Source organism: Kogia breviceps, chromosome 16 (assembly GCF_026419965.1).
Source record: "Kogia breviceps isolate mKogBre1 chromosome 16, mKogBre1 haplotype 1, whole genome shotgun sequence".
NCBI lineage: Eukaryota > Metazoa > Chordata > Mammalia > Artiodactyla > Physeteridae > Kogia > Kogia breviceps.
Window position 1 is genome coordinate 21,610,141 of NC_081325.1, and position 12,650 is coordinate 21,622,790.

Here is a 12,650-nt window from a genome sequence, read left to right on the forward strand (position 1 = left end):
AAACTTTTATGCAACATTAACTAAATTTAAACAAGTATGTGTGACTAGTGGCTACCATTTTGGACAGCATTAAAGTGATTCCCAAAGTGGTACACAAGACCTTTTTGTTGTAACTTTTATATTTAATGTTTGTTATTTCTATTTTGGGCAAGTGGTACAGATTTTTTTTTAATTAACTGTAGCAATATGACATTTCCTTTTAGGATAAATGGCTGAACAAATTAAGTAGAACAGGTGGTATGGAGATAGGACAAAAATTATTGGTGCTCAAATAACTGGAGTTTAGAAAGTGCAGGCTACATACGAAATTAGAATTTTATCTCAAGGTGAATATTGAGAGGGATAATGGAATTGTATAGGGCTCTGCCTCCTCTTTCTCTGAGCCAGACCATGTCCAGGAGGACTTCTACAGCCAGTCTTGCTCTTCTGCATCTCCTAAATGGTTGTTACAAATAAGGGACACAGCTTTTGCTTTGCAGAGGGGAACGTTTCGTGTCCAGAAAGAGTATTTTTTTGCTGAGGTCTGGTGCTGTCGGGCCCCTGTTGACTCACTGCACTGGCCTCCTTTCACTTTCCCCCCATACTTCTGCTGAGTCTCAGCCCTTTTGGAAGCCCTTACGTCTGCTTTGGCATTTGAAGATCATATCAGTCTCCTAATTTGATGGCAAATAGAACTTGCGGAGTATTTTTACAATCACTTTGTTGCTTCAGTACAATTTAAAGGAGGAAAATCGGGATCAGTATTGATTTATGCCACCATGTTCCTACTGAAGTCCTCTCCAAACCAAAACTGAATCCAATGGGCACTTTTAATTCTCAGCTCATACAGTTCCATCAGGAAACATTCTGTCTTAGATGAACACCAATAATGAATACTAAGAATTATTATATCAATATAGACCAAATAAATGAAGGTCAGTTCATTTTATTGATGTCATTCTGATAGGTGGGAATTACATTTCCTCTCTTTGTCCCCATTTTCTTTATCATAATTAACACATGGCCAACTCTAGAAGCAAAGGAGGCTGGGAAATTGAGTATTTCCATTTTCTAGCCCTTATATTAGAAATGGCCAGAGATGAGGGTTGGATATAGATGTTAGGTTTGCCAAAAATGGTGTCTTCCGCAATTTCAGTAGTAAGGAGGAACACGGACACAGGTTCAGTCCTGTTGATACCAACCTCTTAAAACCTGACAATAGTCCAGAGACCTGGGTTCTAATCCTACTTCTGCCACAAACTGGTAATGGGACCTCGAGCAAGCCATGGTACCTTGGCTTTCTCATCTATCAAGCAAGCAGGTGCTAGAGAATCATAAGATTTAGACAGAAAGCTGACATACAATGGCTCAGAGACAGGCCAAAGATGTGTCAGTTGGCTTGTCAGGAACTAAGAGCACAGGATAGAAAAAGGTCTCACTGCTTAGCAATAAGAGTGAGGAAGAGGACAGGATTTTGACTATGAAAATCCTCCAATGCTTCTCAATCTTCCTACATCACAAACTTTAATTCAGGTTATGACTTCTGAAAAAAAAAAAGTTATGGCTTCTGGGTCATATTTTCCTCCTGACATTAATATAGATTAAATATATCTTAGCTAGCCAGCTAGGCAGACAGACAGACAGATGCTCTATCTACTTATCTACTTCTCCAAGTCATAATTTAGGGAACAGAATGGGAGAAAAATATTCACAAACGATCCGACTCCAAGGGGCTTAATTTCCAAAATATACAAACAGCTCATACAACTCAACAACAAAAACAACCAGACAACCCAATCCAAACACGGGCTGAAGACCTAGACATTTCTCCAAAGAAGAAATACAGATGGCCAATAGGCACATGAAAAGATGCTCAATGTCACGAATTATTAGAGAAATGCAAATCGAAACTACAATGAGGTACCACCTTACACCAGTCAGAATGGCCATCATTAAAAAGTCTACAAATAATAAATCCTGGAGAGCATGTGGAAAAAAGGGAACCCTCCTACACTCTTGGTCGGAATGTAAATTGGTACAGCCACTATGAAAACCAATACGGAGGTTCCTCAAAAAACTAAAAATAGAATTACCATATGATCCAGCAGTCCCACTCCTGGGCATACATCCAGAAAAACTAATTTGAAAAGATACATGCACCCCTATGTTCATAGCAGCACTATTCACAATAGCCAAGACATGGAAACAACCTAAATGTCCACTGACAGATGAATGGATAAAGAAGATATGGTACATATATACAGTGGAATATTACTCAGCCACAAAAAAAGAATGAAATAATGCCATTTGCAGCAACATGGGTGGACCTGGAGATTATCATACTAAGTGAAGTAAGTCAGAAAGGGAAAGACAAATACCATATGATATCACTTATATGTAGGATCTAAAATATGAAATAAATTAACCTATCTATGAAACAGAAATAGAATAATGGACATAGAGAACAGACTTGTGGTTGCTGAGGGGGTGGGGTTTGGGGGAGGGATGAAGTGGGAGGTTGGTGTTAGCAGATATAAGCTTTTATATATAGAATAGATAAACAACCACATCCTACTGTAGAGCACAGAGAACTATACTCAATATCCTATGATAAACCGTAATGGAGAAGAATATTTTAAAAAGAATGTACATATATGTATAACTGAATCACTCTGCTGTACAGCAGTAATTAACACGACACTGTAAATCAACTAGACTTCAATAAAAAATAAATAATTGAGGGAACTCTTCTTGAACATGGGCTGGACTTGATGACTCATTTCTAACAAATGGAGAAGCATGGATGGTGAAAGTGAGTGACTACGAGCCTAGGTCATAAAAGGCATTTTGGCTTCTTATTTGCTCTCTTGGACCACTTGCTCTGGGGAAGCCAGCTGCCACGTCACAAGAACATTTCCAACCACTCTTTGGAGAAGTCCATGTGATGAGAAACAAAGGAAGGTTTTCTGTCAATAGCCATTTGAGTGTTCCATCTTGGAAACAGATCCTCCAGCCCCAGTCAAGTCTTCAAGCATTCTTTCTAATTCTTTAGCTTAGTTCAGTGTTGTTAAACTGGATTTGTTCCTTCATCAGAAGAGGTAAAAGATATGTCATTTAAATCACACCTTTTACATTTGTCTGTTTACATATTATCTGCAAAATAAGCTGTATCTAGAGATAGCTGGGATTTGAAGATTACTGGAATATAATGTGCAGATCTTTCAACCTGCATCCTTTAATCATTCCACATAAACTCTAATTATCAGCAGAATTCTTCTGTAGGTGCAGCTATATCTAAGAAAACATTGGATCAAATAACAAAAGTCTATTCAAATTAAACGAGATAAGCATTTTAAATTGCTGTGTAAACTGTAATTTACTATACAAATGCAAGATACCTGCAGCTATCATTTTCATCTAACCAATTCTTTTATTTTTTTTTTATTTTGTTTTTTGTTTTTGTGGTACACGGACCTCTCACTGTTGTGGCCTCTCCCGTTGCGGAGCACAGGCTCCGGACGCACAGGCTCAGCGGCCATGGCTCACGGGCCCAGCCGCTCCGCGGCATATGGGATCTTCCCGGACCGGGGCACGAACCCGCGTCCCCTGCATCGGCAGGCGGACTCTCAACCACTGCGCCACCAGGGAAGCCGTCGGTCTCATTTCTTGATTTGGACCATGCTGCTTATTATTCAGACACCCCCATTCAGATCCATTCTCCCCGCTGCCACCAGAATCATCTTTAAAAATTACTCTAAAATACAGATGTGATCGACCTGTTTTCTAGCTGGGGTCTTGGTACTGTCCAATAATAACCTTAAGCAAGTCAATTAGTCTCTCTGAGTGTCGCTTTCTCAAGCTATAAAGTAAGGGAGTTGGGTTGTAGGCTGTTTTAAGTTTCCAGGAATTTCTCTGTCACTCCTCCACTTAAAAATCTGTGAATGCTTCCTGTTTTCCATGGAACAAAATCCAAACACATGCTTGGTCTGTAAAGGCCCTTCACAGTCTCACCCCAATCTACCTTCTAGCTGCATCTCCCTCCCGTCACAACCTCCAGTGGCTCCGTGTGCTTGTTCATCCTCTGTGAGACTGTGAGCATCTTGGATATTGCGTCTTAATCCACCTTTGTGTGTCCGATGTAGGACACTGACAGGGTTCAGAACAAGCTGCCCCAGGGCTTACCTGGTGGTCCACAGGTAAGGGAAGATCCCAAATGCTGTGCGGCAACCAAGCCCACGCGCCACAACTACTGAGCCCATGCGCCGCAACTACTGACCCCATGTGCCGCAACTACTGAAGCCCACGCTCTGCAACGAGAAGCCACTGCAATGAGAAGCCCGTGCACCGCCACGAAGAGTAGCCCCTGCTCGCTGCAACTAGAGAAAGCCCACGCGCAGCTTTCAAGGACCCAGCACAGCCAAAGAACAAGTTACCCCAAAATATGGCACCTTGGTGTGCTATTTTAAGCTGAGGGAATTTGAGAAAAACAGCAGCAGAAAGATCTCTGACCTCCCCCCTGCCCTTTTCCCTTGAAATAGGTCACAAGCGCCTCAAGTGAGAAGTGGCCTCCCTTATCTCCAAGATGGTGGAATGCTGAGAAGCATCCAGGCAAGCAGGTATTGCAGGGTTTCCCCCAGTTTCTCACACTTAGCTGCTACCCCCTTTGTCCCCTCATATTTCTCCACAACCTTCCACTCTTCATCAAACCTAGCAGAAAAACAATCAAGTTTAACTGCTGCTTTGAGTCTTCATTTTCTTATGAAAGCTCCTGGGTCATATCAATTTATATCAAATACATCTGAATGCTTTTCTCCTGTTAATCAGTTTAATTTTCAGACCTAGCCAGGGATCCTAAAAGGATTGAGGAAAACTTTTTCCTCCCCTACATGCCAGTGCCAGACATAGAAATACTTTCTTAATAAAACGTTCCATGTTGCTTCCGCCCTGAATACCACCTGCTCACTTGTCACTCCAGTGCCTCCTTTATTATTTATCAAATTTGTATTTATCCTTTAGATACAGTTCAAATGCCACTTCGGTGCATCTTCTCTTTTCCTGTTCCAAATTAAACACTCTCTCCTCTCTGCACTTTTTTTTTTTTTTTTTTTTGTCTATAATAGCACATCTCCACTGTACATTAGAGTCCGTATCATGTCACTCTGCAGTTATATTTCTAGTTGGTTGGACATGTGTCCAGATTGTTTTCCAGATTAGGAACAACTTGTATTCAGAGACCATTTTTTGCTTTTGCTTTTTTTTTGGGGGGGGGGGGCGCACACTGCTCGGCAGGTGGGATCTTAGTTCCCCTATCAGGGACTGAACCCGTGCCCCCTGAAGTGGGAGCACGGAGTCCTAACCACTGGAAGGCCAGGGAATTCCCCTGACAGACCATTTTTAAACTGAACTTTTTAGTCCCCATTCCCATGTCGTTCCAGTGCTTTTTCACTTGAACATAGTGTTACATTAATTCAACAAGGAGGCCATTAGACTGAGGTAGCTCTAACGCCTTAGCAGCCTTTGCAGGCAAACCAAAGCGTAAGCCTGAAATGCTTCAAGGTTCAGAAATCAAAACCTAAGGGCATATCATATGATACCGCTTATATGTGGCATCTAAAATATGACACAGATGAACTTATCTATGAAACAAAAATAGACTCACAGAGAACAGACTGATAGGTGCCAAAGGGGAGAGGAGATGGGGGAGGGATGGATTAGGAGTTTGGGGTTAGCAGGTGCAAACTATTATATATAGAATGGATAAACAACAGGGTCCTACTGTATAGCACAGGGAACTAGAGTCAATATCCTGTGATAAACCATAATGGAAAAGAGTATATGTAATAATCACTTGGCTGTACAGCAGAAATTAACACAACATTGTAAATCAACTATACTTCAATAAAATAAATTTTTTTAAAAAAAGAACAGCAAAAACAAACCTAAGGACAACCAATCACAAACAGCCAATGAAGCTTTCCCAGATGAGGCAACGGCTTAAGCTACAGCCAATCAAATAAGTTCCTTACTTTGCTTCTTCCTCTTCTCTATAAAAGTCATGTTGCAGCTCCCCTTGGAGAAGGGTCTCCTAACCACTTCCGGTTTGGTGCTGCCCGATTTGAAACTCTTAAGATTCTTTTTTTAATTTATTTTTTTATTGAAGTACAGTTGAATTACAATGTTGTGTTAATTACTACTGTACAGCAAAGTGACTCAGTTATACATATATATTCTTTTCCATCATGGTTTATCACAGGATATTGAATATCATCCCCTGTGCTATACAGTAGGACCTTTTATCTTTTAACAATAGTGAACACAGATGTTTACTGAATCCAGTTGTGGTAGGTTAAAATTTTCTACTCTGTCATACAATTTTTTTCCTTTGGATTTATTCCTTTAAGTAAGGACAGGAGTTTTGTGATAGAACCATTATACTTGGTCAGGTTCTAGTTAATTCCACTTAAAATTTTCATCCTTTTAGTGTAGGGTTTTTTTTTTTCATATTAACATGCAAATATAGGTCATGGAGATTTCTTAGGCCTCATTAATTTTTACTTTCTAGTTCCCAGACTTTAGTTCTCTGCATTATTTTTCCATGTCAATTTCATTTGTGATGGGGAAAAAGGACAAAATGATTAAAAATAATAATTATTTCAAAATGAAAACTAGGATACAGTTCTTATATTTGTGGCAGCAATCCCATTTCAATTATTATCTTCAGGCCCCCCCCCCGCCCCCGTGGATAAAAGCCAATTTTTTCCATCTGCCCTGCTGTCTCATGTGTAATATTTATAAATTCATTACAACTGTTCCAAACCATCAAGGGCAATTGAAGGCAGCAGTAAACTTTGTCAAAATTGTTAATATGGTTAACCAGCTGCCTAGGACATTCACCATCATGGATTTAGCTTCAGGAAGTTAACTAGCAAACCTGGTTACAACCACTAGTGAGCAGCCTTGAAGAGATTACTGCTAAATTAATCTTTGTATTGTGCTAATGAAAATGTTAAATAGGTTCATTCTTGCATTGGATGGTTCAGAGAGAATGTGAATTCCCTAAAGGGCAAATGTGGACAGGTTTCCTATTAAAGTCAGCGGTCCAACCAAGAAGCTCTTTCAGTCATTTTGAAGTTAAAAGGGCTAGTAGATAATTTCATAATAAGTCGATGATATTTCTAGTGGCTACATGTAAGATATTACTACCACCTCTCCTGAAGATCTTTGCCTGTTCCTTTGGAAAAGAATCTCATTATTACAACTCTTAAAATAGATACTGGCTTTTATTTTCCATCAGACTCCACAGGAAAAGGCATAAATTAAACTTGGAGCACTTATCTTTAACAAGCAGGCTTCAGTGGGGATGGGAAAATAGCACGTGCCGGTGGTGTCATTGTTCAATCAGGAATCCATTAGGTTAGAAAAATTCTATCCAAAATTTTATATAATGAAACCCGAGGAAGGTCCTGTTGGATAGGGTTTTTGTTTTGTTTTTTTAATGAGGGGAGTCCTGTTTACTTTGCATTGGCCTGTCACGTGGGGTTCACGTGCGGGCGGGAGCAGCCCTGTTGGTCGCGGCTTGTAGGTGCGCTCCATGCACACTGGTAACTAGTTAATCCCTAGTGTGTGTCCCAGGACTGCTGTGCTGGCTTTCTTTCCCCTGCGAAATGTGAATGAAATAAACAGTCATTCGTGGAAACATGAAAGGACCCTGCCTCGAGGGTCGAGTGTGTGCAGGGAAGGAGACCATAAGCACAGGTTAAGGAAGGGATGCCTATTTCTCAAGGGGCTGGTAATTGCTGGTCATTAATACCATTCTCCCATTTCCCCCACCCACACTCCAAAAACCATCTGTGTGGTCATTTCTTTCCTCTTTGTCCGTGTGGGAAAAGAAAAGTCCTCTGTGTATGATACAGCGGATGGGTAGCAGGAACTTCCTTGATCTTGAACGCGTTTTATATTCATAAATTGAGAGTTACTTCAATTATGAAAATGGGTTTTTTCCTGCTGTTGGTACATAATGTAGAGTAAAGCCTTTTTGGTATTTTAACTGCAAGAAGAACTTAAATACTGGGAATTGAAATCAACCTGCTGAGCGTAAGTAATAGCAGACTTTAATGACTAACAATGAGTTTATAAAATATAAGTTTAAATAATGAACTCTCTGAAATCTAACTGCACACATACTTTTTATTTTTTTATTTTTATTTATTTATTTATTTTTTAATGCAGTATCTGGGCCTCTCACCGCTGTGGCCTCTCCCGTTGCGGAGCACAGGCTCCGGATGCGCAGGCTCAGTGGCCATGGCTCACGGGCCCAGCCGCTCCGCGGCATGTGGGATCTTCCCGGACCGGGGCACGAACCCGTGTCCTCTGCATTGGCAGGCGGACTCTCAACCACTGCGCCACCAGGGAAGCCCCACACATACTTTTTAAACTGTAAGTAACTTAGGCTGGTTAAAGACTTATTCAGTTGGAAACAGTTTCTAAACATTGAAAATTGAGATCTAAAAACATCTGCATTGAATCAAAAAGATTTCAACCTAATCTTAAGCACAGGCGGGCTGAAATTCTATTTTTATTTGAATGAAAATCCCAAATGCCAGAGGCTTTATGGATAACACTGAAATGTAATATTATTGTTTCATGACTCAGATGTTATTGTCCTAACCATGATGCACTTTGCCTTAGATGCACACCCTACCTAATACTTAGCGTCATGGTGTATTAAAATAGATCAGAGAAGTGAAAGTTAACTACTGGTGCCAACTGTCATTCTTTCTCACATTCCTCTTATGATAGGTATTTTACAGAATTCTTGGTATTCAGTTGACAGTGTTGAACTGAGCCTTGCCCTGTGTGTCCCGGAAATGGCTTACTGCAAAGAACCACCCTTCCCCGCAGACTTAGAAAGGACTCCAGGATGACCCCTTTGTTTACCTATGACAAGGCTAGAGTGACTAGCCTTATCATAGGTTGAGTGACTGTTATATGCCAGGCCCTCTGCCATTCTGTTCACTGAATTCTTACAAACCTCTAAGAAAGATGTCATCAACCTCAGTTTTCTCATGGAGAAAGGGGGGTTCAAAACAATTACGTGATTGTCCAAGGCCAAACAGCGACTTCAAACAGACTTCTAAGGCATATTTTCAACCACTGTGCCATGCAGACTTCATGCATGAAATATGCCACCATCAAAACAAAACCAGTGTTGCAAAGAGGAATCCACATGTTAAAAGGATTCGTTTTGGGGCTTCCCTGGTGGCGAATCCACCTGCCAATGCAAGGGACACGGGTTCGAGCCCTGGTCTGGGAAGATCCCACATGCCACGGAGCAACCAAGCCTGTGCGCCACAAATACTGAGCCTGAGCTCTAGAACCTTCGAGCCACAGATACTGATGCCCGCATGCCTAGAGCCCGTGCTCTGCAACAAGAGAAGCCACCGCAATGAGAAGCCCGCACACAGCAACGGAGACCCAACGCAACCATAAATTAATTAATTAATTTTTTTAAAAAAAAGGATTCATTTTTGTGAAACTGCCATTCAAATTCTGAAGCTAGTCTTGTCTTTCCTCTCTTGCCCCCCAAACCTCCCTTTTCCCTCACTCACCCTCTACAGTTCTTTTCTTTACTCCAAACTTCCAGCTGCCTCCCTTTTTCCATGCTTGCAAAATTATACCCTCAACTGTTTATCAACTAATCCTCCATAAGGTATTAGCTGACTATAGATTGATCCTTTGGGAGTCATCGAGTCATTGACCCAAATATTTACTTAGTGCCTGTTAAGTACCAAGCAGTATTCAGCGTACTGAGAATAAAATGTTGAAGGAGAAAAACGAATTCCCTGTCCATGAAAGCTTATAATCTAGTAGTGTCAACTGACAGTGAACAAGTCAATCAAATGATCATAAAATACATTTTTACCATAATAAGTACTATGATGAAAAGTGAAGCTGGGTAAAGAGCAGGGGTGCCATTTTAAAGTAGTAACCTCTCTGAGGAATAGAGGCTTGAATGCGAGATAAGGTTATTTTGGCAAAAACCTTTCATGGGTGGTGGTGTGTACTTCCAAGAGGAAGCATGTACTATCTGCCTATCTCTTTTTGTGATGGTACCATCTACTGACTATTATTGTCTACATCCATTACTTCATTATATGTTGCAAATATAATGATTTAATTACATTCTATCATTCTTTATCCATTTATAAAGTGGAAGCCTTTTATAAGGAGAAACTTTCCTCATCAATTATTTTATTACAATAAGGTACAATTCCATACAGGAGAAAACAAGATAAGCACTTACTCTTTTCCTCTATTCACCAGTCACCCTTTTCCCCCAAAGGTAACTGAGGGTTTTGTTTTTAATTGAAGTACAGATAAGTGATTCAGTTATACATATATATATATACATTTTTTCATATATATATTCTTTTCCACTATGGTTTATCACAGGATAATGAATATAGTTCTCTGTGCTATACAGTAGGACCTTGTTGTTTATCCATTCTATATATAATAGCTTACTTCTGAGGATTTTAAAAATATAATCAAATACTCATGCATTTACACATATCTGATCTAACTAAATCCAATGCAGTTATTCAGTGTTCCTATTGATGCCACAGTTATATCATCTCTGGCCAAAGGGAACTTTATTTTTTTTTTATTTTTTTAGGGAACCTTTTTCAAATTGGCTCCTAAACTTTTTTTTGACACAACTCGGTTCTTTATTTTTTTTTTTTTTGAGTTTCCCTATTTTCTAGTATAAGATGTTTCCCCAATTATTTTGTACATTTCTTGCCAAGATCTGGAATCAGCAATTTCTCCAAAGATCCCTGTTTCTTTTACTGGGGGTGGGGGTGGGCATATTTAAGACCAAGATCTTGCCTCTGGGCCTTTTAGGAAATATGTATATTTCTTTGTTAAGATAAAACACATTAGGAGTTCATGCTGGTACAACTGATGCTTACAATTCAATTCAGAGCTACGAAGTTTTCACTTAATCTTTTCTATCTTACATCAGTATCTTTTTTCTTTCACATTAAAAATTTTGCTTTCTCCCACTCTAGCCACTTTTATTCAATATATTATTGAAAGTCCTAGCAAGAACAATTAAGAAAGAAAAAGAAATAAAAAGCACCCAAATTGGAATGGAAAGTGTAAAACTGTCTCTATTTGCAGATGACATGATAGTATATATAGAAAACCCTAAAGATGCCACCAAAAAACTGTTAGAACTAATAAATACATTCAGTAAAGTTGCAGGATACAAAATCAATGCACAAAAGTCAGTTGATTTATATATAATAATATATATAATAACAAACTATCAGAAATAGATTTTTTTAAAATCCCATTTATAAATGCATCAAAAAAGAATAAAATAGGGAATTCCCTGGCAGTCCAGTGGTTAGGACTCCACACTTCCATTGCAAGGAGCACAGGTTCAATCCCTGGTGGGGGAACTAAGATCCTGCAAGCTGCATGGTGTGGCCAAATAAATAAATTAAATACCTACAAATAAATTTAACTGAGGAAGTGAAAGACCTGTGATATGCACTGAAAACTATAAGATATTGATGAAAGAAACTGAAGGCACAAATGGAAAGATACCATGCTCAAGGATTGGAAAAATTAATATTGCTAAAATGTCCACACTACCTTAAGTGATCTATAGATTCAATGCAATTCCTCTTAAAATACCAATTGTATTTTTCACAGAAATACAACTCCTAAAATTTATATGGAATCACAAAAGACCATGAATAGTCAAAGCAATCTTGAGAAGGACAAAGCTATAGACATCACACTCCCTGATTTCAAACTATATTATAAGCTATAGTAATCAAAATAGTATGGTACTGGCATAAAAACAGACACACAGATCTATGGAACAGAATAGAGAGCTCAAAAATAAACCCATGCATATATATTCAATTAATTTACAAAAAATGAGCCAAGATTATACAGTGGGGAAAGGATAATAGATTAAGAGACTTGAATGTGAAACCTGAAACCATAAAATTCATAGAAAAAAAACCCAAGGGGTAAGCTTCTTGACATGAGTCTTGGAAATGACCTTTTGGATTTGACATCAAAAGCAAAGGCAGCAAAAGCAAAAATAAACAAGTGGGTCTACATCAAACTAAAAAACTCTGCACAGCAAAGGAAACCATCAACAAAATGAAAATGCAACCCATCAACTGGGAGAAAATATTTGTAAATCATATATCTGATAAGGGGTTAAAATCCAAAAAATATAAAGAAATCATATAAATCAATAGCAAAAAACCTAAATAATCAGATTACAAAATGGGCAGAGGATCTGAATAGACATTTTTCCAAAGAAGATATGCAAATGGCCAACAGATACATGAAAAGATGCTCAACATTAATCACCAGGAAAATGCAAATCGAAATCATAATGAGATATCATGTCACACCTATTAGAATGGCTATTATCAGAAATAACAGGTGTTGGCTAGGATTTAGAGAAAAGAAAACCCTTTTGCACTGCTGGTGGGAATGTAAGTTGGTACAGCCACAAAATATTAAAAGTATAAATACCATATGATCCAGCCATTCCACTTCTGGGTATACATCTGGAGGAAATGAAATCACAATCTTGAAAAGATATCGGCCCCCCCCCATGTTCACTGCATTATTTATAA